Below are 25,565 nucleotides of genomic sequence, written 5' to 3' on the forward strand. Positions count from 1 at the left end.
AAAGTACACAATGGCAAAGTGGTAAGTAGTTACAAGTACTTATCCCACCGCTGCACAACCAATGTAGGAGGCTGGCCTGGCTTGTAGTGGGTACCAGAGGTACTTACACCTTGTACCAGGTCCAGTTATCCCTTATTAGTGTAGAAGAGGTGTTTCTAGCAGCTTAGGCTGATAGAAGGTAGCTTTAGCAAAGCAGCTTAGGCTGAACTAGGAGACATGCAAAGCCCCTACTATACCACATGTATCATATGCACAATATCATAAGAAAAAACAATACACAGAGGTACTAAAAATAAAGGTACTTTATTTTTATGACAATATGCCAAAAGTATCTCAGTGAGTATCCTCAGTAAGAAGATACGGTATATACACAAGTTATATGTACACAAACCAAATTAGTAAGTAATAGCAAGAAAAGTAATTTAAAGAGTGTAGAATTACAATAGATTGCAAAAGGAGCATATAGGTATAGGGGTAACACAAACCGTATACTCCAAAAGTGGAATGCGAACCACAAATAGACCCCAGACCTATGTGAGCTTGTAGAGGGGCGCTGGGACTGTAAGAAAACATTGAGGGTTAAAAAAATACCCCACCCCAAGACCCTGAAAAGTAGGTGTAAAGTGCACCTACTACCCCCAGAGAGCACAGAAGTTGTGATAGGGGGATTCTTCTGGAAGAACAAACACCAGCAATGCAACAACAGTGGATTTCCGGACCTGAGTACCTGTAAGACAAGGGGACCAAGTCCAATAGTCGTGACAGTGTCGGGAGTGGGCAGGAGCCCAGGAAATGCCAGCTGAAGATGCAAGGAAGCTGCCACCAGTTGGAAGAAGCTTGGAGTTCTGCAAGAAAGAAGAGGACTAGGGACTTCTCCTTTGGAAGACAGATGTCCCACGTTGCGATGAAGCTTGCAGAGGTGTTCCCTCGCAGAAAGACTGCAAACAAACTTTGCTAGCTGCAAGGGTCACGGTAGAGGATGTCGCCACTTGGAGGAGGAGACAGAGGGGGGGCCCAGCAAGTCAGGGAGCCCTCACAGAAGCAGGCAGCACCCGCAGAAGTACCCCAACAGGCACTTAAAAGAAAAGTGAACCGGACTCCACGCGAAGTCACAAAAGGGAATCCCATGACGCCGGAGGACAACTCAGAAGGTTGTGCACTGCAGGATGGAGTGACGGGGACCCAGGCTTGGCTGTGCACTAAGGAAATCCTGGAAGAGTGCACAGGAGCCGGAGCAACTGCAGATCACGCGGTACATAGCTTTACAGTCTAGCGTGGGGAGGCAAAGACTTACCTCCACCAAACTTGGACTGAAGAGTCACTGGACTGTGGGAGTCACTTGAACAGAGTTGCTGTGTTCCAGGGACCACGCTAGTCAGGATGAGAGGGGACCCAGAGGACCAGTGTTGCAGTCTTTTGGTGCCTGCATTAGCAGGGGGAAGATTCCATCGACCCACTGGAGATTTCTTCGGAGCTTCTGGTGCAGGGTGAAGGCAGGCTACCCCCAGAGCATGCACCACCTGGAAACAGTTGAGAAAGCTGGCAGGATTAGGCGCTACAATGTTGCTGGTAGACGTCTTGCTACTTTGTTGCGGTTTTGCAGGTTTCCTGAGCACTCAGCAGTCAATTCTTTGGTAGAAGGTGAAGAGGGAGATGCAGAGGAACTGTGGGGAGCTCTTGCATTCGTTATCTGAAGAATTCCCCAAAGCAGAGACCCTAAGTAGCCAGAAAGGAGGTTTGGCTACCAAGTTAGGAGGATTGGCTACCAAGAGAGGTAAGAGCCTATCAAAAGGAGCCTCTGATGTCACCTGCTGGCACTGGCCACTCAGAGCAGTCCAGTGTGCCCCCAACACCTCTGTTTCCAAGATGGCAGAGGTCTGGGATACACTTGAGGAGCTCTGGGCACCTCCCCTGGGAGGTGCAGGTCAGGGGAGTGGTCACTCCCCTTTCCTTTGTTCAGTTTCGCACCAGAGCAGTGCTGGGGGATCCCTGAATCGGTGTAGACTGGCTTATGCAGAGATGGGCACCATCTGTGCCCATCAAAGCATTTCCAGAGGCTGGGGGAGGCTACTCCTCCCCAGCCCTTCACACCTATTTCCAAATGGAGAGGGTGTAACACCCTCTCTCAGAGGAAATCCTTTATTCTGCCTTCCTGGGCCAGGGCTGCCTGGACCCCAGGAGGGCAGAAACCTGTCTGAGGGGTTGGCAGCAGCAGCAGCTGCAGTGGAGACCCCGGAAAGGCAGTTTGGCAGGACCCGGTACCGTGCTAGAGACCCGGGGTATCATGGGATTGTCCCCCCAATACCAGAATGGTATTGGGGCGACAATTCCATGATCTTAGACATGTTACATGGCCATGTTCGGAGTTACCATTGTGAAGCTGTACATAGGTAGTGACCTATGTATAGTGCAGGCATGTAATAGTGTCCCCGCACTAAAAAAGTCTGGGGAATTTGCCCTGAACGATGTGGGGGCACCTTGGCTAGTGCCAGGGTGCCCACACACTAAGTAACTTTGCACCCAACCTTCACCAGGTGAAGGTTAGACATATAGGTGACTTATAAGTTACTTATGTGCAGTGGTAAATGGCTGTGAAATAACGTGGATGTTATTTCACAAGGCTGCACTGGCAGGCCTGTGTAAGAATTATCAGAGCTCCCTATGGGTGGGAAAAGAAATGCTGCAGCCTATAGGGATCTCCTGGAATCCCAATACCCTGGGTACCTCAGTACCATATACTAGGGAATTATATGGGTGTACCAGTATGCCAATGTGAATTGGTAAATTTAGTCACTAGCCTGTTAGTGACAAATTTGGAAAGCAGAGAGATCATAACCACTGAGGTTCTGGTTAGCAGAGCCTCCGTGAGACAGTTAGGCATCACACAGGGAACACATACAGGGCACATACTTATGAGCACTGGGGCCCTGCCTGGCAGGGTCCAAGTGACACAGACTAAAACAACATATATACAGTGAAATATGGGGGTAACATGCCAGGCAAGATGGTACTTTCCTACAGTTACGAGAGGAAATAAAAGATGAACTGGTGCATTCTACTCCAGTAAGATCATTGAATGCACTGATGGACCTGGCACTTAATATTGAGTACCGTTTACGGGAACGTAGATTAGAGAAACGAAGATCCAGGGTCCAGTCTCCGACAGTGGTTATTCGCCCATCTCCACGTCGTCCTGAAGAAAACCAAGCAGAATTCCCCCTACTACGGAGGAAGAACCCATGCAGATTGATGTTGCCTGTGGCCTATTATCTGAAGCAGAACGAGAGAACCGATGACGTAAAGGCTTATGTCTTTTCTGTGGCAGTTCAGGTCATTTAATTCGAATGTGTCCCATCCGTCCCATCAGACCTTTGGGAAACGCCAACTCCCGCCCCCTGTGAGAAGGAAGGTGACGGGAAGTATTGAAATTCCTTCAATCTGCTACTCCAGAGAAGACAACTCCACTCTTTTTATTGTCTCAGTGATTCTTCGTGCCCGAACCAGGAAGAACAAGTCTTTGCGTTATTGGATTGTGGAGCTAGTGGTATGTTTTTAGATGAGAAATGGGCTAAAGAAATAGGAATACCTCGCGTTCCTAAAGAAATCCCAAAACATGTCCAAACTGTAGATGGTTCTCCTCTAACTTCTGGACCAGTGGTTGATACCACACCCAACCTTTGCCTGCAATTTGGAAGACATAAGGAACATGTGCCCTTCGACCTAATATCTTCCCCAAACCATACTATGATTTGGGGTATTCCTTGGCTGGCAAGACACAACCCATATATAAACTGGGAGAGACGGACTATATCTCTTTCCTGTCTCTTTTGTCAGTTGCATTGTTATTCTACTGACTCCTACTGGTCACCAAAAGGGTCCATGTTTTCCTCCAACAAAGCAAGCAGTACTATTAATGTGATTCAAAGAGTACCCAGATGCTATCAGGGGTACTCTGACATATTCCAGAAACCTCAAATACCCATTTTGCCTCCTTATAGGTACTATGACTGCTCTATTCATTTGATACCTGGGGAAGTGGTCCCATTTGGAAGAATGTATTCCTTATCAGAACAGGAAAAGAAGGTACTCAAGGAGTACATAGAGAAAAAACCTACAAAGTGGATTGATTGCTCCCTCTTAATCACCTGCTGGGGCTCCTCTTTTCTTTGTCCCTAAAAAGACTAAAGATCTCCACCCCTGTATAGACTTTCGAGAGTTGAATAAGATTACCATCAAGCATAGGTATCCTTTACCCCTTATTAAGGATGTTCTGGAAGCAGTTCAAGGAGCTACAATATTCACTAAGTTAGACCTAAGGGGTGCCTATCATCTCTTACGAATTAAGGAAGGTGAAGAATGGAAGACTGCTTTTCGTACCACGTTGGGCCACTTTGAATATCGTGTTATGCCTTTTGGTCTTACTAACGCCCCTTCCATATTGCAAAGATTTATGGATTCGGTTTTCTCTGATCTTTTTAACCAGAGCGTCGTAGTCTATTTAGATGACATTCTAATATATTCTCGCAGTCCTGAACAACACAATCAACATGTTCTTCAAGTTTTGGAAAGACTCCGACAAAATAATTTGCACTGTAAACCGGAGAAGTGTGAGTTCAAGACTGAAGTTCAATATTTAGGTTTTCATATCAATCCAGTTGGAATCGCCATGGACCCTGAAAAAGTACAAGCCATATTAGACTGGCCTTCTCCTACGTCTGTCAAACAAACACAGTGCTTCTTAGGGTTGTCTAATTTCTATAGGCAATTTATAAAGGACTTTGCCCAACAACAAGGATGTATAACCCAGACCATCAAAAAGGAAGACCTAAAGAAGGGGTTCATTTGGACAGAAGAAGCGGAAAGGGCCTTTCAGACTCTAAAGCGTGCCTTTATCCAAGCCCTGATTCTTCGTCATCCTGACACTACTAAGAAGTTTTTTGTTGTCAAGGATGCTTCAGATCGAGCCATTGGGGCCGTGTTACTTCAAAAACGAGATGATGATAACCTTGAACGTCCAATCTTTTACCTAGCCCACGTGTTATCCGACGCAGAACGAAATTATTCTGTATTGGAAATAGAATTACTGGCATTAAAGGCTGCCTGCAAGGAATGGAGGTATTTCCTAATGGGTTCTCAGGAGACTTTTGAAGTATGAACTGATCATCGCAATCTACAATGCCTCTGCAGTTTTCAGTGCCGGAATAGCCGTCAAGCCAGGTGGGCTTTCTTTTTCAGTCAATACGATTTCATTGTTACTTACATTCCCGGATCCGTAAATATTGTGGCAGATGCTTTATCTCGCCGATATCCGGAAAGCAATATTTGTATTTCTCCACACATCATTAAGCCATGTCGCATTGTGGGACTTGTTCAATCTTTTCGTGATCGGGTGAAGACCGAGTATCAGAAGTTATCCATGGAAGAATGGAACACTTTAAATCCCCACTTACAAAAGCATCAGGAATATTACTTTCATAAAAACACCATATTTTTGCCTACGGAGAAGGTCCAGACAGAAGCTTTGCAAATGTGTCATGACTCTCCTATTGCTGGACATCGCGGAGTTAAGAACACACAGGAACTACTCCTTCGCTCTTTTTGGGGGCCCACGTTAAAGTCCGATGCTGAAAGATATGTAAGATCTTGCCCAATGAGTGCTCAAACTAAAACACCTCAGACTAAGCCAGCAGGTCTATTGATGCCCTTACCAGTACCCTCCGTTCCATGGCATACGGTAACCATAGATTTTATATGGTCTTTGCCATCTTCTGCAGGTTATCAGGTCATAATGGTTACAGTGGACACCTTTACCAAGATGGCCCATTTTTCAGCACTTAAGAAATTACCCACTGCTAAAGAAATAAGTCAAGACTTTATACAAGATATCTTACGATTACATGCTCTTCCTCAAGTAATTATTTCTGATCGGGGGACCTCAATATGTATCCTGTTTTTGGAGAGAGTTTTGTATATTTTTACATATTGATGTGTCTCTATCTTCCGGTTTCCATCCGCAGACCAATGGTCAAACAGAACGCCTTAACCAAGGACTCCAATAATATTTGCGCTGTTTTGTAATGCAACTCAGAATAATTGGTCTTCTTACCTACCGTTGGCTGAGTTTTCTTATAACAATACAGTCCATAGTGCAACTAAGTCTACACCTTTCTCTTGCACTTATGGTTTTCACCCTAGTGCTTTTCCTAATGTCATTCTTAAGGACTCCCCTGTTCCTGCAGGTACCTCATTTGTTCGTCATCTCCATCAGGTCCAGAACCTGATACGTGCCAATCTCTTGGCCACAAAATGATATATGAAGAAGGTAGCTGATGCTAGGCGTAATGCTGCTCCATCTTTTCAGCCGGGGACAAGGTCTGGCTTTCCTCTAAATTTCTGCCTTTTCGCTTATCCCAGAACAAGTTCAAACCTCGTTACTATGGGCCTTTTTGAGTTTTGCATGTGATTAATCCAGTCTCTGTTCGACTTCGCCTGCCATTGACTTGGAAAGTGCATCCTGTTTTTCACGTATCCCAATTCAAGCCTTTTGTTCCAGATCCCTACCAGAGAACTGTCCATGGTCCTCCTCCTCTTTTGGTTGATGGCCAGCCCGAGTATGAAGTACAGGAGATATGCGATTCGCGCATTTTTCGGAATCGCCTCCAGTTTTTGATTCACTGGAAGAGCTATCCCATTAGTGACTGTTCATGGGAGGACGCCTCCTCTGTCCATGTTCCCTGCTTGGTCCGTACCTTTTTTCAGCATTTTCCGGACAAGCCTGGGGCTTCGGGGAGGGGACCTATTGTGACGCCGCGAGGACCTGCGGCGCCACACTTGCGGACCACGGTCAGATCGGCGGTCCGAGTCCTGGACAGCAGTTTCTGACGCAGCCCGCGTTTTGGCCCGCTGCCTATTTTTCGGTCCACAGCGTGACCAGTCAATCTTTCTTTGGGTGCTGCTTGGTGCTGTGCCCGCTTTTTGCCCTTATAATCTGTCTTACCTATTCTTTCTGCCTTTTTTCCTTTTTCTTGTTTTCTCTTTCTTTATGGTTTTCTTCTTAGCCATCTTTTCTTCGTCCCAGGAGTCTGTGTTTCCCTCCCTGCTTGCTTTGCTTCCTCTTTTATACCATGGCTGTTTTTCCACTCAAATGTGGCTTTTCCCAATTCAAGATGGTGTCTTTTGAACTTCCTGCGTGTCACTTCCTGTTTTCCAGTATATAAGCACAGTTGGTCTTCTGTTCCTTGCGTTGCAAACACTTCCATTCTGATGGTGCTCTTTGCTCCTGTTTCCAGTGATTTTTGGACTTCTGTTGTTTTCTTGGCTGCAGTATTGCTGTTTCCAGTTTATATTACGCTTCTCTTTTTTCTTACCTCCTTTCCAGGAGTTCCTTGCTTCAGAGGTTTTTCCCAGCACTGGGTTTTTTCCTCTGGGACTCCTTTTGGAGGTCACTGTCTGCTTGGTGTTACTCTATCAGGAGCACCGTGGCTATTGGAAAGGGTCACCCATACCTTGGTCAGTCCAGAACCAGCAAGAGACCAGGTGGTGCCTTGAGATTGACAAACAATCGTGGTAAGAAGCATTCAGATCGTGACAACCTGAGGGTGCATTAATACCAGTGACCTCGGCCTCAGGAATCCAGCAGGGGGCAGCGCAGGGTTAACTCAACTGAGGGTGCACTAATACGAGTGAGCTCAGCCTCAGGTGTCCAGCAGGAGGCAGTGTGTGGTTAACTCACCTGAGAGTGCATTAATAGTGAGCTCGGCCTCAGGTCTTCAGCAGGGGGCAACGCAGGGTTAACTCACCTGTGGGTGCATTAATACCAGTGACTTCGGCCTCAGGTGTCCATCGAGGGGCAGCGAGGGGTTAACTCACCTCTGGGTGCATTAATACCAGTGACCTCGGCCTCAGGTGTCCAGCAGGGGGCAGCGCAAGGTTAACTCACCTGAGGGTGCATTAATACCAGTGAGCTCAGCCTCAGGTGACCAGCAGGGGGCAGCGCAGGGTTAACTTACCTGTGGCTGCATTAATACCAGTGACCTTGGCCTCAGGTGTCCATCGAGGGGCAGCGAGGGGTTAACTCACCTCTGGGTGCATTAATACCAGTGACCTCGGCCTCAGGTGTCCACCAGTGGGCAGCGTGGTGTTAACTCACCTGAGGGTGCATTAATACCAGTGAGCTCGGCCTCAGGTGTCCAGCAGGGGGCAGCGCGGGGTTAACTCACCTGAGAGTCCATTAATAACAGTGAGCTGAGCCTCAGGTGTCCAGGAGAGGGCAGCGCAGGGTTAACTCACTTGTGGGTGCTTTTATATCAGCGAGCTCAGCCTCAGGTGTCCAGCAGGGGGCAGTGCGTGGTTAACTCACCTGAGGGTGCATTAATACCAGTGAGATCGGCCTCAGGTGTCCACCAGGGGGCAGTGCGTGGTTAACTCACCTGAGAGTGCATTAATACCAGTGAGCTCGGCCTCAGGTGTCCAGCAGGGGGCAGCGCGGGGTTAACTCACCTGAAAGTGCATTAATACCGGTGAGCTCGGCCTCAGGTGTCCAGCAGGGGGCAGCGCGGGGTTAACTCACCTGAGAGTGCATTAATACCAGTGAGCTGAGCCTCAGGTGTGCAGGAGAGAGCAGCGCAGGGTTAACTCACTTGTGGGTGCTTTTATATCAGTGAGCTCAGCCTCAGGTGTACAGCAGGGGGCAGTGTGTGGTTAACTCACCTGAGAGTGCATTAATACCAGTGAAGTCACCCTCAGGTGTCCAGCAGGGGGCAGCGAGGGGTTAACTCAACTGAGAGTCCATAAATATCAGTGAGCTTGGCCTCAGGTGTCCAGCAGGGGGCAGTCTGTGGTTAACTCACCTGAGAGTGCATTAATACCAGTGAGGTCACCCTCAGGTGTCCAGCAGGGGGCAGCGAGGGGTTAACTCAACTGAGGGGGCATTAATACCAGTGAGCTCGGCCTCAGGTGTCCAGCAGGGGGCAGTGCGTGGTTAACTCACCTGAGAGTGCATTAATACCAGTGAGGTCACCCTTGGGTGTCCAGCAGGGGGCAGCGAGGGTTTAACTCAACTGAAGGTGCATTAATACCAGTGAGCTCGGCCTCAGGTGTCCAGCTGGGGGCAGTGTGTGGTTAACTCACACTGAGAGTGCATTAATATTAGTGAGCTCGGCCTCAGGTGTCCAGCAGGGGGCAGTGTGTGGTTAACTCACCTGAGAGTGCATTAATACCAGTGAGCTCGGCCTCAGGTGTCCAGCAGGGGGCAGCGCGGGGTTAACTGAACTGAGGGTGCATTAATAACAGTGAGCTCGGCCTCAGGTGTCCAGCAAGGGGCAGTGTGTGGTTTACTCACCTGAGAGTGCATTAATACCAGTGAGCTCAGCCTCAGGTGCCCAGCAGGGGGCAGCGCAGGGTTAACTCACCTAAGAGTGCATTAATACTAGCGAGCTGAGCCTCAGGTGTCCAGCAGGTGTCCAGGGCGGAGTTAATTCAACTGAGAGTCCACTAATACCAGTGAGCTCGGCCTCAGGTGTCCAGCAGGGGGCAGCGCAGGGTTAACTCACCTGAGGGTGCATTAATACCAGTGAGCTGAGCCTCAGGTGTCCAGCAGGGGGCAGCGCTGGGTTAACTCACCTGAGGGTGCATTACTACTAGTGAGTTCGGCCTCAGGTGTCCAGCAGGGGACAGCGTGGGGTTAACTCAACTGAGCCTCAGGTGTCCAGCAGGGGGCAGTGTGTGGTTTACTCACCTGAGAGTGCATTAATACCAGTGAGCTCAGCCTCAGGTGTCCAGCAGGGGGCAGTGCGTAGTTAACTCACCTGAGAGTGCATTAATACCGGTGAGCTCGGCCTCAGGTGTCCAGCAGGGGGCAGCGCGGGGTTACCTCACCTGAGGGTGCATTAATACCAGTGAGGTCACCCTCAGGTGTCCAGCAGGGGGCAGCGGGGGGTTAACTCACCTGAGGGTGCATTATTACCAGTGAGCTCAGCCTCAGGTGTCCAGCAGGGGGCAGTGCGTGGTTAACTCACCTGAGAGTGCATTAATACCGGTGAGCTCGGCCTCAGGTGTCCAGCAGGGGGCAGCGCGGGGTTACCTCACCTGAGGGTGCATTAATACCAGTGAGGTCACCCTCAGGAGTCCAGCAGGGGGCAGCGGGGGGTTAACTCACCTGAGGGTGCATTATTACCAGTGAGCTCGGCCTCAGGTGTCCAGCAGGGGGCAGTGCGTGGTTAACTCACCTGAGGGTGCATTAATACCAGTGAGCTCGGCCTCAGTTGTCCAGGAGGTGTTCAGGGCGGGGTTTACTCACCTGAGGGTGCATTAATACCAGTGAGCTGAGCCTCAGGTGTGCAGCAGGTGTCCAGGGCGGGGTTTACTCACCTGAGGGTGCATTAATACCAGTGAGCTGAGCCTCAGGTGTGCAGCAGGTGTCCAGGGAGGGGTTATCTCACCTGAGGGTGCATTAATACCAGTGAGCTGAGCCTCAGGTGTGCAGCAGGTGTCCAGGGAGGGGTTATCTCACCTGAGGGTGCATTAATACCAGTGACCTCGGCCTCAGGGGTGCAGCAGGTGTCCAGGGCGGGGTTGTCCCACCTGTGGGTGCATTATTACCAGTGAGCTCGGCCTCAGGTGTCCAGCAGGGGGCAGTGCGTGGTTAACTCACCTGAGAGTGCATTAATACCAGTGAGCTCGGCCTCAGTTGTCCAGCAGGTGTCCAGGGCGGGGTTTACTCACCTGAGGGTGCATTAATACCAGTGAGCTCGGCCTCAGGTGTGCAGCAGGGGGCAGCGCGGGGTTAACTCACCTGAGGGTGCATTAATACCAGTGAGCTCGGCCTCAGTTGTCCAGCAGGGGGCAGCGCGGGGTTACCTCACCTGAGGGTGCATTAATACCAGTGAGGTCACCCTCAGGTGTCCAGCAGGGGGCAGCGGGGGGTTAACTCACCTGAGGGTGCATTATTACCAGTGAGCTCAGCCTCAGGTGTCCAGCAGGGGGCAGTGCGTGGTTAACTCACCTGAGAGTGCATTAATACCGGTGAGCTCGGCCTCAGGTGTCCAGCAGGGGGCAGCGCGGGGTTACCTCACCTGAGGGTGCATTAATACCAGTGAGGTCACCCTCAGGTGTCCAGCAGGGGGCAGCGGGGGGTTAACTCACCTGAGGGTGCATTATTACCAGTGAGCTCGGCCTCAGGTGTCCAGCAGGGGGCAGTGCGTGGTTAACTCACCTGAGGGTGCATTAATACCAGTGAGCTCGGCCTCAGTTGTCCAGCAGGTGTTCAGGGCGGGGTTTACTCACCTGAGGGTGCATTAATACCAGTGAGCTGAGCCTCAGGTGTGCAGCAGGTGTCCAGGGCGGGGTTTACTCACCTGAGGGTGCATTAATACCAGTGAGCTGAGCCTCAGGTGTGCAGCAGGTGTCCAGGGAGGGGTTATCTCACCTGAGGGTGCATTAATACCAGTGAGCTGAGCCTCAGGTGTGCAGCAGGTGTCCAGGGAGGGGTTATCTCACCTGAGGGTGCATTAATACCAGTGACCTCGGCCTCAGGGGTGCAGCAGGTGTCCAGGGCGGGGTTGTCCCACCTGTGGGTGCATTATTACCAGTGAGCTCGGCCTCAGGTGTCCAGCAGGGGGCAGTGCGTGGTTAACTCACCTGAGAGTGCATTAATACCAGTGAGCTCGGCCTCAGTTGTCCAGCAGGTGTCCAGGGCGGGGTTTACTCACCTGAGGGTGCATTAATACCAGTGAGCTCGGCCTCAGGTGTGCAGCAGGGGGCAGCGCGGGGTTAACTCACCTGAGGGTGCATTAATACCAGTGAGCTCGGCCTCAGTTGTCCAGCAGGTGTTCAGGGCGGGGTTTACTCACCTGAGGGTGCATTAATACCAGTGAGCTGAGCCTCAGGTGTGCAGCAGGTGTCCAGGGCGGGGTTTACTCACCTGAGGGTGCATTAATACCAGTGAGCTGAGCCTCAGGTGTGCAGCAGGTGTCCAGGGAGGGGTTATCTCACCTGAGGGTGCATTAATACCAGTGAGCTGAGCCTCAGGTGTGCAGCAGGTGTCCAGGGCGGGGTTTACTCACCTGAGGGTGCATTAATACCAGTGAGCTGAGCCTCAGGTGTGCAGCAGGTGTCCAGGGCGGGGTTATCTCACCTGAGGGTGCATTAATACCAGTGAGCTGAGCCTCAGGTGTGCAGCAGGTGTCCAGGGCGGGGTTACCTCACCTGAGGCTGCATTAATACCAGTGACCTCGGCCTCAGGTGTGAAGGGCGGGGTTACCTCACCTGAGGCTGCCACCTCTCTTGCAGGCACGCCCATGTCACCTGACAGGTTTGTCTTGGTTCCGGGGTATGTGTGGTATGACTGTAGGGCGAGGAGAGCCCGGGGCTTCGAGGCGCTGTGCGGCGTTGAAGCCACAGCTCGGCGGCCGCAGGAGGGGAGCAGCCGGAGTCTGTGGGGGGTGAGTCTTTGAGCTCCCTAAGGTGGGCAGCGCCGGGTCAGGTCCTGGGGTCACGGGTGGAGGGGGCTCGGCTGATGGGGCCCTGGCCGGGAGCCCCCAGATATGGCGGGGGTTGGTGAGCGAGGAAACGTGTGTGTTAAAAAGCTGTTACTTTTAAGAGACCACCGTGCAGTAAACTTTCCAGAACTAGCATATTTAATAATGATATTTGAAACGTGACATTACTTGCGCACCTAGATATGACATCATCTGATGGCTCGGCTTGTGCTCCGGCTCGTAGAGCCAGCTCGGGCCGGTCCCAGGCCGGAGAGCCGCGCGCTCAGCTTCAGCCTTTAGAGGTTTCTTCATGTTGTGTGACAGGTGGGACTTCACCTCCCAGAATCCCTTTCGCTCATGCAGCATAAGCAGGGGTCTCTTTCTCTGTGGGACGCCCCTCTCCAAGTGCATTCTGGGAAGGATGTCTCGTACCTCGAGCACTTTCTGGCCGGTGTAAATCTTACTTCTGTTGTGCTGTCCTTGTCCTGTAACCTGTGCTCTGCCTCCCACGATGGCTGTCCTGTAACCTGTGCTCTGCCTCCCTTGATGCCTTTCTTCCTCTGTGCTCTCCTTGTCCTGTTACCTGTGCTCTGCCTCCCATAATGACTTTCTTCCGCTTTGCTCTCCTTGTCATGTGACCTGTGCTCTGCCTCCCATGATGCCTTTCTTCCACAGTCCTGTTCTTGTCATGTAACCTGTGCTCTGCCTCCTATGATGCCTTTCTTCCGCTGTGCTCTCCTTGTCATGTAACCTGTGCTCTGCCTCCCATGATGCCTTTCTTCCTCTGTGCTCTCCTTGTCATGTGACCTGTGCTCAGCCTCCCATGATGACTTTCTTCCACAGTCCTGTTCTTGTCATGTAACCTGTGCTCTGCCTCCCATAATGCCTTTCTTCCTCTGTGCTGTTCTTGTCATGGAACCTGTGCTCTGCCTTCCATGATGCCTGTCATGTGACCTGAGCTCTGCCTCCCTTGATGCCTTTCTTCTACTGTGCTCTCCTTGTCCTGTAACCTGTGCTCTGCCTCCCATGATGGCTGTCCTGTGACCTGAGCTCTGCCTCCCATGATGGCCGTCATGTGACCTGAGCTCTGCTTCCCATGATGCCTGTCCCTGAGCTGTGCCTCCCATGATGCCTGTCATGTGACCTGAGCTCTGCCTCCCACGATGGCTGTCCTGTAACCTGTGCCCTGCCTCCCATGATGCCTGTCATGTGACCTGAGCTCTGCTTCCCATGATGCCTTTCTTCCGCTGTGCTCTCCTTGTCATGTAACCTGTGCTCTGCCTCCTATGATGCCTTTCTTCCACTGTGCTGTTCTTGTCATGTAACCTCTGCTCTGCCTCCCATGATGCCTTTCTTCTGCTGTGCTCTCCTTGTCATGTACCCTGTGCTCTGCCTCCCATGATGCCTTTCTTCCTCTGTGCTGTTCCTGTCATGTAACTTGTGCTCTGCCTCCCACGATGCCTTTCTTCCACAGTCCTGTTCTTGTCATGTAACCTGTGCTCTGCCTCCTATGATGCCTTTCTTCCGCTGTGCTCTCCTTGTCATGTAACCTGTGCTCTGCCTCCCATGATGCCTTTCTTCCTCTGTGCTGTTCTTGTCATGTAACCTGTGCTCTGCCTCCCATGATGCCTTTCTTCCACTGTGCTGTTTCTGTCATGTAACCTGCATTCTGCCTTTCTGGCCGGTGTAAATCTTACTTCTGTTGTGCTGTCCTTGTCCTGTAACCTGTGCTCTGCCTCCCACGATGGCTGTCCTGTAACCTGTGCTCTGCCTCCCTTGATGCCTTTCTTCCTCTGTGCTCTCCTTGTCCTGTTACCTGTGCTCTGCCTCCCATGATGCCTTTCTTCTGCTGTGCTCTCCTTGTCCTGTAACCTGTGCTCTGCCTCCCATGATGGCTGTCCTGTGACCTGAGCTCTGTCTCCCATGATGGCCGTCATGTGACCTGAGCTCTGCTTCCCATGATGCCTGTCCCTGAGCTGTGCCTCCCATGATGCCTGTTCTGTGACCTGAGCTCTGCCTCCTATGATGCCTTTCTTCCTCTGTGCTCTCCTTGTCCTGTTACCTGTGCTCTGCCTCCCATGATGCCTGGCATGTGACCTGAGCTCTGCCTCCTATGATGCCTGTCATGTGACCTGTGCTCTGCCTCCCATGATGCCTTTCTTCCTCTGTGCTGTCCTTGTCATGTAACCTGTGCTCTGCCTCCCATGATACCTTTCTTCCTCGGCGCTCTCCTTGTCATGTGACCTGTGCTCAGCCTCCCATAATGACTTTCTTCCGCTTTGCTCTCCTTGTCATGTAACCTGTGCTCTGCCTCCCATGATCCCTTTCTTCCACAGTCCTGTTCTTGTCATGTAACCTGTGCTCTGCCTCCTATGATGCCTTTCTTCCGCTGTGCTCTCCTTGTCATGTAACCTGTGCTCTGCCTCCCATGATGCCTTTCTTCCTCTGTGCTGTCCTTGTCATGGAACCTGTGCTCTGCCTTCCATGATGCCTGTCATGTGACCTGAGCTCTGCCTCCCTTGATGCCTTTCTTCTACTGTGCTCTCCTTGTCCTGTAACCTGTGCTCTGCCTCCCATGATGGCTGTCCTGTGACCTGTGCTCTGCCTCCCATGATGGCCGTCATGTGACCTGAGCTCTGCTTCCCATGATGCCTGTCCCTGAGCTGTGCCTCCCATGATGCCTGTCATGTAACCTCTGCTCCGCCTCCCATGATGCCTTTCTTCCTCTGTGCTCTCCTTGTCCTGTTACCTGAGCTCTGCCTCCCATGATGCCTGGCATGTGACCTGAGCTCTGCCTCCTATGATGCCTGTCATGTGACCTGTGCTCTGCCTCCCATGATGCCTGGCATGTGACCTGAGCTCTGCCTCCTATGATGCCTGTCATGTGACCTGTGCTCTGCCTCCCATGATGCCTTTCTTCCTCTGTGCTGTCCTTGTCATGTAACCTGTGCTCTGCCTCCCATGATACCTTTCTTCCTCGGCGCTCTCCTTGTCATGTGACCTGTGCTAAGCCTCCCATAATGACTTTCTTCCGCTTTGCTCTCCTTGTCATGTAACCTGTGCTCTGCCTCCCATGATCCCTTTCTTCCACAGTCCTGTTCTTGTCATGTAACCTGTGCTCTGCCTCCTATGATGCCTTTCTTCCGCTGTGCTCTCCTTGTCATGTAACCTGTGCTCTGCCTCCCATGATGCCTTTCTTCCTCTGTGCTGTCCTTGTCATGGAACCTGTGCTCTGCCTTCCATGATGCCTGTCATGTGACCTGAGCTCTGCCTCCCTTGATGCCTTTCTTCTACTGTGCTCTCCTTGTCCTGTGACCTGAGCTCTGCCTCCCATGATGGCTGTCCTGTGACCTGAGCTCTGCCTCCCATGATGGCCGTCATGTGACCTGAGCTCTGCTTCCCATGATGCCTGTCCCTGAGCTGTGCCTCCCATGATGCCTGTCATGTAACCTCTGCTCCGCCTCCCATGATGCCTTTCTTCCTCTGTGCTCTCCTTGTCCTGTTACCTGTGCTCTGCCTCCCATGATGCCTGGCATGTGACCTGAGCTATGCCTCCTATGATGCCTGTCATGTGACCTGTGCTCTGCCTCCCATGATGCCTTTCTTCCTCTGTGCTGTCCTTGTCATGTAACCTGTGCTCTGCCTCCCATGATACCTTTCTTCCTCGGCGCTCTCCTTGTCATGTGACCTGTGCTCAGCCTCCCATAATGACTTTCTTCCGCTTTGCTCTCCTTGTCATGTGACCTGTGCTCTGCCTCCCATGATGCCTTTCTTCCACAGTCCTGTTCTTGTCATGTAACCTGAGCTCTGCCTCCCTTGATGCCTTTCTTCTACTGTGCTCTCCTTGTCCTGTGACCTGAGCTCTGCCTCCCATGATGGCTGTCCTGTGACCTGAGCTCTGCCTCCCATGATGGCCGTCATGTGACCTGAGCTCTGCTTCCCATTATGCCTGTCCCTGAGCTGTGCCTCCCATGATGCCTGTCATGTAACCTCTGCTCCGCCTCCCATGATGCCTTTCTTCCTCTGTGCTCTCCTTGTCCTGTTACCTGTGCTCTGCCTCCCATGATGCCTGGCATGTGACCTGAGCTCTGCCTCCTATGATGCCTGTCATGTGACCTGTGCTCTGCCTCCCATGATGCCTTTCTTCCTCTGTGCTGTCCTTGTCATGTAACCTGTGCTCTGCCTCCCATGATACCTTTCTTCCTCGGCGCTCTCCTTGTCATGTGACCTGTGCTCAGCCTCCCATAATGACTTTCTTCCGCTTTGCTCTCCTTGTCATGTAACCTGTGCTCTGCCTCCCATGATCCCTTTCTTCCACAGTCCTGTTCTTGTCATGTAACCTGTGCTCTGCCTCCTATGATGCCTTTCTTCCGCTGTGCTCTCCTTGTCATGTAACCTGTGCTCTGCCTCCCATGATGCCTTTCTTCCTCTGTGCTGTCCTTGTCATGGAACCTGTGCTCTGCCTTCCATGATGCCTGTCATGTGACCTGAGCTCTGCCTCCCTTGATGCCTTTCTTCTACTGTGCTCTCCTTGTCCTGTGACCTGAGCTCTGCCTCCCATGATGGCCGTCATGTGACCTGAGCTCTGCTTCCCATGATGCCTGTCCCTGAGCTGTGCCTCCCATGATGCCTGTCATGTAACCTCTGCTCCGCCTCCCATGATGCCTTTCTTCCTCTGTGCTCTCCTTGTCCTGTTACCTGTGCTCTGCCTCCCATGATGCCTGGCATGTGACCTGAGCTCTGCCTCCTATGATGCCTGTCATGTGACCTGTGCTCTGCCTCCCATGATGCCTTTCTTCCTCTGTGCTGTCCTTGTCATGTAACCTGTGCTCTGCCTCCCATGATACCTTTCTTCCTCGGCGCTCTCCTTGTCATGTGACCTGTGCTCAGCCTCCCATAATGACTTTCTTCCGCTTTGCTCTCCTTGTCATGTGACCTGTGCTCTGCCTCCCATGATGCCTTTCTTCCACAGTCCTGTTCTTGTCATGTAACCTGTGCTCTGCCTCCTATGATGCCTTTCTTCCGCTGTGCTCTCCTTGTCATGTAACCTGTGCTCTGCCTCCCATGATGCCTTTCTTCCTCTGTGCTCTCCTTGTCATGTGACCTGTGCTCAGCCTCCCATGATGACTTTCTTCCACAGTCCTGTTCTTGTCATGTAACCTGTGCTCTGCCTCCCATAATGCCTTTCTTCCTCTGTGCTGTTCTTGTCATGGAACCTGTGCTCTGCCTTCCATGATGCCTGTCATGTGACCTGAGCTCTGCCTCCCTTGATGCCTTTCTTCTACTGTGCTCTCCTTGTCCTGTAACCTGTGCTCTGCCTCCCATGATGGCTGTCCTGTGACCTGAGCTCTGCCTCCCATGATGGCCGTCATGTGACCTGAGCTCTGCTTCCCATGATGCCTGTCCCTGAGCTGTGCCTCCCATGATGCCTGTCATGTGACCTGAGCTCTGCCTCCCACGATGGCTGTCCTGTAACCTGTGCCCTGCCTCCCATGATGCCTGTCATGTGACCTGAGCTCTGCTTCCCATGATGCCTTTCTTCCGCTGTGCTCTCCTTGTCATGTAACCTGTGCTCTGCCTCCTATGATGCCTTTCTTCCACTGTGCTGTTCTTGTCATGTAACCTCTGCTCTGCCTCCCATGATGCCTTTCTTCTGCTGTGCTCTCCTTGTCATGTACCCTGTGCTCTGCCTCCCATGATGCCTTTCTTCCTCTGTGCTGTTCCTGTCATGTAACTTGTGCTCTGCCTCCCACGATGCCTTTCTTCCGCTGTGCTCTCCTTGTCATGTGACCTGTGCTCTGCCTCCCATGATGCCTTTCTTCCTCTGTGCTGTTCTTGTCATGTAACCTGTGCTCTGCCTCCCATGATGCCTTTCTTCCACTGTGCTGTTTCTGTCATGTAACCTGCATTCTGCCTTTCTGGCCGGTGTAAATCTTACTTCTGTTGTGCTGTCCTTGTCCTGTAACCTGTGCTCTGCCTCCCACGATGGCTGTCCTGTAACCTGTGCTCTGCCTCCCTTGATGCCTTTCTTCCTCTGTGCTCTCCTTGTCCTGTTACCTGTGCTCTGCCTCCCATGATGCCTTTCTTCTGCTGTGCTCTCCTTGTCCTGTAACCTGTGCTCTGCCTCCCATGATGGCTGTCCTGTGACCTGAGCTCTGTCTCCCATGATGGCCGTCATGTGACCTGAGCTCTGCTTCCCATGATGCCTGTCCCTGAGCTGTGCCTCCCATGATGCCTGTTCTGTGACCTGAGCTCTGCCTCCTATGATGCCTTTCTTCCTCTGTGCTCTCCTTGTCCTGTTACCTGTGCTCTGCCTCCCATGATGCCTGGCATGTGACCTGAGCTCTGCCTCCTATGATGCCTGTCATGTGACCTGTGCTCTGCCTCCCATGATGCCTTTCTTCCTCTGTGCTGTCCTTGTCATGTAACCTGTGCTCTGCCTCCCATGATACCTTTCTTCCTCGGCGCTCTCCTTGTCATGTGACCTGTGCTCAGCCTCCCATAATGACTTTCTTCCGCTTTGCTCTCCTTGTCATGTAACCTGTGCTCTGCCTCCCATGATCCCTTTCTTCCACAGTCCTGTTCTTGTCATGTAACCTGTGCTCTGCCTCCTATGATGCCTTTCTTCCGCTGTGCTCTCCTTGTCATGTAACCTGTGCTCTGCCTCCCATGATGCCTTTCTTCCTCTGTGCTGTCCTTGTCATGGAACCTGTGCTCTGCCTTCCATGATGCCTGTCATGTGACCTGAGCTCTGCCTCCCTTGATGCCTTTCTTCTACTGTGCTCTCCTTGTCCTGTAACCTGTGCTCTGCCTCCCATGATGGCTGTCCTGTGACCTGTGCTCTGCCTCCCATGATGGCCGTCATGTGACCTGAGCTCTGCTTCCCATGATGCCTGTCCCTGAGCTGTGCCTCCCATGATGCCTGTCATGTAACCTCTGCTCCGCCTCCCATGATGCCTTTCTTCCTCTGTGCTCTCCTTGTCCTGTTACCTGAGCTCTGCCTCCCATGATGCCTGGCATGTGACCTGAGCTCTGCCTCCTATGATGCCTGTCATGTGACCTGTGCTCTGCCTCCCATGATGCCTGGCATGTGACCTGAGCTCTGCCTCCTATGATGCCTGTCATGTGACCTGTGCTCTGCCTCCCATGATGCCTTTCTTCCTCTGTGCTGTCCTTGTCATGTAACCTGTGCTCTGCCTCCCATGATACCTATCTTCCTCGGCGCTCTCCTTGTCATGTGACCTGTGCTCAGCCTCCCATAATGACTTTCTTCCGCTTTGCTCTCCTTGTCATGTGACCTGTGCTCTGCCTCCCATGATGCCTTTCTTCCACAGTCCTGTTCTTGTCATGTAACCTGAGCTCTGCCTCCCTTGATGCCTTTCTTCTACTGTGCTCTCCTTGTCCTGTGACCTGACCTCTGCCTCCCATGATGGCTGTCCTGTGACCTGAGCTCTGCCTCCCATGATGGCCGTCATGTGACCTGAGCTCTGCTTCCCATTATGCCTGTCCCTGAGCTGTGCCTCCCATGATGCCTGTCATGTAACCTCTGCTCCGCCTCCCATGATGCCTTTCTTCCTCTGTGCTCTCCTTGTCCTGTTACCTGTGCTCTGCCTCCCATGATGCCTGGCATGTGACCTGAGCTCTGCCTCCTATGATGCCTGTCATGTGACCTGTGCTCTGCCTCCCATGATGCCTTTCTTCCTCTGTGCTGTCCTTGTCATGTAACCTGTGCTCTGCCTCCCATGATACCTTTCTTCCTCGGCGCTCTCCTTGTCATGTGACCTGTGCTCAGCCTCCCATAATGACTTTCTTCCGCTTTGCTCTCCTTGTCATGTAACCTGTGCTCTGCCTCCCATGATCCCTTTCTTCCACAGTCCTGTTCTTGTCATGTAACCTGTGCTCTGCCTCCTATGATGCCTTTCTTCCGCTGTGCTCTCCTTGTCATGTAACCTGTGCTCTGCCTCCCATGATGCCTTTCTTCCTCTGTGCTGTCCTTGTCATGGAACCTGTGCTCTGCCTTCCATGATGCCTGTCATGTGACCTGAGCTCTGCCTCCCTTGATGCCTTTCTTCTACTGTGCTCTCCTTGTCCTGTGACCTGAGCTCTGCCTCCCATGATGGCCGTCATGTGACCTGAGCTCTGCTTCCCATGATGCCTGTCCCTGAGCTGTGCCTCCCATGATGCCTGTCATGTAACCTCTGCTCCGCCTCCCATGATGCCTTTCTTCCTCTGTGCTCTCCTTGTCCTGTTACCTGTGCTCTGCCTCCCATGATGCCTGGCATGTGACCTGAGCTCTGCCTCCTATGATGCCTGTCATGTGACCTGTGCTCTGCCTCCCATGATGCCTTTCTTCCTCTGTGCTGTCCTTGTCATGTAACCTGTGCTCTGCCTCCCATGATACCTTTCTTCCTCGGCGCTCTCCTTGTCATGTGACCTGTGCTCAGCCTCCCATAATGACTTTCTTCCGCTTTGCTCTCCTTGTCATGTGACCTGTGCTCTGCCTCCCATGATGCCTTTCTTCCACAGTCCTGTTCTTGTCATGTAACCTGTGCTCTGCCTCCTATGATGCCTTTCTTCCGCTGTGCTCTCCTTGTCATGTAACCTGTGCTCTGCCTCCCATGATGCCTTTCTTCCTCTGTGCTCTCCTTGTCATGTGACCTGTGCTCAGCCTCCCATGATGACTTTCTTCCACAGTCCTGTTCTTGTCATGTAACCTGTGCTCTGCCTCCCATAATGCCTTTCTTCCTCTGTGCTGTTCTTGTCATGGAACCTGTGCTCTGCCTTCCATGATGCCTGTCATGTGACCTGAGCTCTGCCTCCCTTGATGCCTTTCTTCTACTGTGCTCTCCTTGTCCTGTAACCTGTGCTCTGCCTCCCATGATGGCTGTCCTGTGACCTGAGCTCTGCCTCCCATGATGGCCGTCATGTGACCTGAGCTCTGCTTCCCATGATGCCTGTCCCTGAGCTGTGCCTCCCATGATGCCTGTCATGTGACCTGAGCTCTGCCTCCCACGATGGCTGTCCTGTAACCTGTGCCCTGCCTCCCATGATGCCTGTCATGTGACCTGAGCTCTGCTTCCCATGATGCCTTTCTTCCGCTGTGCTCTCCTTGTCATGTAACCTGTGCTCTGCCTCCTATGATGCCTTTCTTCCACTGTGCTGTTCTTGTCATGTAACCTCTGCTCTGCCTCCCATGATGCCTTTCTTCTGCTGTGCTCTCCTTGTCATGTACCCTGTGCTCTGCCTCCCATGATGCCTTTCTTCCTCTGTGCTGTTCCTGTCATGTAACTTGTGCTCTGCCTCCCACGATGCCTTTCTTCCGCTGTGCTCTCCTTGTCATGTGACCTGTGCTCTGCCTCCCATGATGCCTTTCTTCCTCTGTGCTGTTCTTGTCATGTAACCTGTGCTCTGCCTCCCATGATGCCTTTCTTCCACTGTGCTGTTTCTGTCATGTAACCTGCATTCTGCCTTTCTGGCCGGTGTAAATCTTACTTCTGTTGTGCTGTCCTTGTCCTGTAACCTGTGCTCTGCCTCCCACGATGGCTGTCCTGTAACCTGTGCTCTGCCTCCCTTGATGCCTTTCTTCCTCTGTGCTCTCCTTGTCCTGTTACCTGTGCTCTGCCTCCCATGATGCCTTTCTTCTGCTGTGCTCTCCTTGTCCTGTAACCTGTGCTCTGCCTCCCATGATGGCTGTCCTGTGACCTGAGCTCTGTCTCCCATGATGGCCGTCATGTGACCTGAGCTCTGCTTCCCATGATGCCTGTCCCTGAGCTGTGCCTCCCATGATGCCTGTTCTGTGACCTGAGCTCTGCCTCCTATGATGCCTTTCTTCCTCTGTGCTCTCCTTGTCCTGTTACCTGTGCTCTGCCTCCCATGATGCCTGGCATGTGACCTGAGCTCTGCCTCCTATGATGCCTGTCATGTGACCTGTGCTCTGCCTCCCATGATGCCTTTCTTCCTCTGTGCTGTCCTTGTCATGTAACCTGTGCTCTGCCTCCCATGATACCTTTCTTCCTCGGCGCTCTCCTTGTCATGTGACCTGTGCTCAGCCTCCCATAATGACTTTCTTCCGCTTTGCTCTCCTTGTCATGTAACCTGTGCTCTGCCTCCCATGATCCCTTTCTTCCACAGTCCTGTTCTTGTCATGTAACCTGTGCTCTGCCTCCTATGATGCCTTTCTTCCGCTGTGCTCTCCTTGTCATGTAACCTGTGCTCTGCCTCCCATGATGCCTTTCTTCCTCTGTGCTGTCCTTGTCATGGAACCTGTGCTCTGCCTTCCACGATGCCTGTCATGTGACCTGAGCTCTGCCTCCCTTGATGCCTTTCTTCTACTGTGCTCTCCTTGTCCTGTAACCTGTGCTCTGCCTCCCATGATGGCTGTCCTGTGACCTGTGCTCTGCCTCCCATGATGGCCGTCATGTGACCTGAGCTCTGCTTCCCATGATGCCTGTCCCTGAGCTGTGCCTCCCATGATGCCTGTCATGTAACCTCTGCTCCGCCTCCCATGATGCCTTTCTTCCTCTGTGCTCTCCTTGTCCTGTTACCTGAGCTCTGCCTCCCATGATGCCTGGCATGTGACCTGAGCTCTGCCTCCTATGATGCCTGTCATGTGACCTGTGCTCTGCCTCCCATGATGCCTTTCTTCCTCTGTGCTGTCCTTGTCATGTAACCTGTGCTCTGCCTCCCATGATACCTTTCTTCCTCGGCGCTCTCCTTGTCATGTGACCTGTGCTCAGCCTCCCATAATGACTTTCTTCCGCTTTGCTCTCCTTGTCATGTGACCTGTGCTCTGCCTCCCATGATGCCTTTCTTCCACAGTCCTGTTCTTGTCATGTAACCTGTGCTCTGCCTCCTATGATGCCTTTCTTCCGCTGTGCTCTCCTTGTCATGTAACCTGTGCTCTGCCTCCCATGATGCCTTTCTTCCTCTGTGCTCTCCTTGTCATGTGACCTGTGCTCAGCCTCCCATGATGACTTTCTTCCACAGTCCTGTTCTTGTCATGTAACCTGTGCTCTGCCTCCCATAATGCCTTTCTTTCTCTGTGCTGTTCTTGTCATGGAACCTGTGCTCTGCCTTCCATGATGCCTGTCATGTGACCTGAGCTCTGCCTCCCTTGATGCCTTTCTTCTACTGTGCTCTCCTTGTCCTGTAACCTGTGCTCTGCCTCCCATGATGGCCGTCATGTGACCTGAGCTCTGCCTCCCATGATGGCCGTCATGTGACCTGAGCTCTGCTTCCCATGATGCCTGTCCCTGAGCTGTGCCTCCCATGATGCCTGTCATGTGACCTGAGCTCTGCCTCCCACGATGGCTGTCCTGTAACCTGTGCCCTGCCTCCCATGATGCCTGTCATGTGACCTGAGCTCTGCTTCCCATGATGCCTTTCTTCCGCTGTGCTCTCCTTGTCATGTAACCTGTGCTCTGCCTCCTATGATGCCTTTCTTCCACTGTGCTGTTCTTGTCATGTAACCTCTGCTCTGCCTCCCATGATGCCTTTCTTCTGCTGTGCTCTCCTTGTCATGTACCCTGTGCTCTGCCTCCCATGATGCCTTTCTTCCTCTGTGCTGTTCCTGTCATGTAACTTGTGCTCTGCCTCCCATGATGCCTTTCTTCCGCTGTGCTCTCCTTGTCATGTGACCTGTGCTCAGCCTCCCATGATGACTTTCTTCCTCTGTGCTGTTCTTGTCATGTGACCTGTGCTCTGCCTCCCATGATGCCTTTCTTCCTCTCTGCTGTTCCTGTCATGTAACCTGTGCTCTGCCTCCCATGATGCCTTTCTTCTGCTGTGCTCTCCTTGTCATGTAACCTGTGCTCTGCCTCCCATGATGACTTTCTTCCACAGTCCTGTTCTTGTCATGTAACCTGTGCTCTGCCTCCCATGATGCCTTTCTTCCTCTGTGCTCTCCTTGTCATGTAACTTGTGCTCTGCCTCCCATGATGCCTTTCTTCCTCTGTGCTGTTCTTGTCATGGAACCTGTGCTCTGCCTTCCATGATGCCTTTCTTCTGCTGCGCTCTCCTTGTCATGTAACTTGTGCTCTGCCTCCCATGATGCATTTCTTCCACAGTCCTGTTCTTGTCATGTGACCTGTGCTCTGCCTCCCATGATGCCTTTCTTCCTCTGTGCTGTTCCTGTCATGTAACTTGTGCTCTGCCTCCCATGATGCCTTTCTTCCTCTGTGCTGTTCTTGTCATGTAACCTGTGCTCTGCCTCCCATGATGCCTTTCTTCCACTGTGCTGTTTCTGTCATGTAACCTGCATTCTGCCTCCCATGATTCTTTTCTTCGGCATTGCTGTCCTTGTCATGTAACCTGTGCTCTGTGTGAAAGGAGGCCTCTTTTTGCATGGTGACCCCCCCACTTTTTGCCTGATGTTGATGTGTTCTAGAAGTTGGTAGTGCCCAGGGTCCCTGCTAAGCAGGTACCCTGGGCATGAGCTCTTTCACTAAATCTGTTGTTATGCTTGGCACAATTGGATACACATTATCACTGTAAGACCCTAGTTAGTGGGTACACCAGTACCCAGGGCATGAGGTATTAAGGGTAGGCCACTGAGGGCAGCAGCACTGATTGTGCCACCCTCAAAGGCCCTGCACCCCCACATGAACCCAGCACTGCCATTGCAGGCTGACTGTACTGGGGCAAACCTAAAAAGGCAAACTCGACATGGCACACTCCCTGTGTGCCGTGTCCACCCTACAATGCATATGTTATGGGTAAGTCACCCCTCTAGCAGACCTTCCAGCTCTAAGGCAGGGTGCACCATACTATATGTAAGTTGCATGAGCAATATGCCCTCACTGTGCCCTTGCCAAACCTGGGACATAGTGAGTGAACAGAGCAGCCATTTAAAGTACATGTGGACACTGGACACTGGGCAAACACGAGTTCCCTAGCTACATGATGACCACTCTGCACCTGGGGTTGTTTGGTATCAAACAACTCAGGATGATACATCCAAACTGATATCAGTATTGGATGTATCCCTAAATTTACCCAGGGGCTCACCTTAGAGGTGCTCCCTGCAAAAACTAACCTAACTGGCATGGTTGCTGACTGGTTCCATCCAGCCTGCTACATCCAGGCAGCCAA

General features: G+C 52.1%; 1 protein-coding gene across 1 annotated transcript in view; it reads left to right on the plus strand.

Moving 5' to 3' along the window:
* The first annotated feature begins 12,309 nt into the window (after nt 1–12,309).
* LOC138249650 (NXPE family member 4-like) overlaps nt 12,310–25,565 on the plus strand; it is a 262,230-nt gene continuing 248,974 nt past the window's right edge. The window contains exon 1 of the mRNA XM_069203604.1: nt 12,310–12,440. The gene's annotated coding sequence lies outside the window, so the exon portion shown is untranslated. The remainder of the gene's footprint in view (nt 12,441–25,565) is intronic.

This window comes from Pleurodeles waltl, chromosome 8 (assembly GCF_031143425.1).
Source record: "Pleurodeles waltl isolate 20211129_DDA chromosome 8, aPleWal1.hap1.20221129, whole genome shotgun sequence".
NCBI classification, from domain to species: Eukaryota; Metazoa; Chordata; class Amphibia; order Caudata; family Salamandridae; genus Pleurodeles; species Pleurodeles waltl.